Here is a 459-nt window from a genome sequence, read left to right as displayed (position 1 = left end):
TTTTTTTTTGCTAGGGCGCCGCACATGGATAAATCATATGAAATTATATATATATATATAATTCTGTTTTCTTTATTTCCTTTAAACCTAAATCCCTAAATCGCACGGCTTGCTCTCCTTCACGTTCGCATGGCCGGCCCGAGCCTTCCTCCCTTGTTCGCGAGACCGACCGGGTAACCCTCCTTGCGAAGCTTCGGCCGAGGTCCCCTCCTCGTACGCCTGCCGCCCTGGAAAAGTTTCCACGCCGTGCCACGCTCCTCTGCGACAAAGCTTCGCCTCTGCGATTCTCGACGTCACCTCCTCACGCGAGGTTTGTCGCTTCTCTTGGCTCGGCTCACCGCCCAGGTAAGCGATGGTGTTCTTCCTCCTCCCTCTCCTGCTATAAAAACCCCATTTCGGGGAGTTCTTAGGGCTGGCCGAAAATTCTTGGAGAGGGTGGAGGTGCTGCCAAAATCTCCT

The 459-nt window shown here is 52.9% G+C and overlaps 1 protein-coding gene across 1 annotated transcript in view; it reads left to right on the top strand.

Moving 5' to 3' along the window:
* LOC110033416 (anaphase-promoting complex subunit 6) overlaps positions 1 to 459 on the top strand; it is a 111,974-nt gene that overhangs the window by 19,663 nt on the left and 91,852 nt on the right. The window lies entirely within an intron of this gene.

Source organism: Phalaenopsis equestris, unplaced genomic scaffold, assembly GCF_001263595.1.
Source record: "Phalaenopsis equestris unplaced genomic scaffold, ASM126359v1 Scaffold001174, whole genome shotgun sequence".
In the NCBI taxonomy this organism is placed as follows: Eukaryota; Viridiplantae; Streptophyta; class Magnoliopsida; order Asparagales; family Orchidaceae; genus Phalaenopsis; species Phalaenopsis equestris.
Note: the sequence above shows the minus strand (reverse complement) of the source record. Positions and strands in the feature narration are given on the sequence as shown.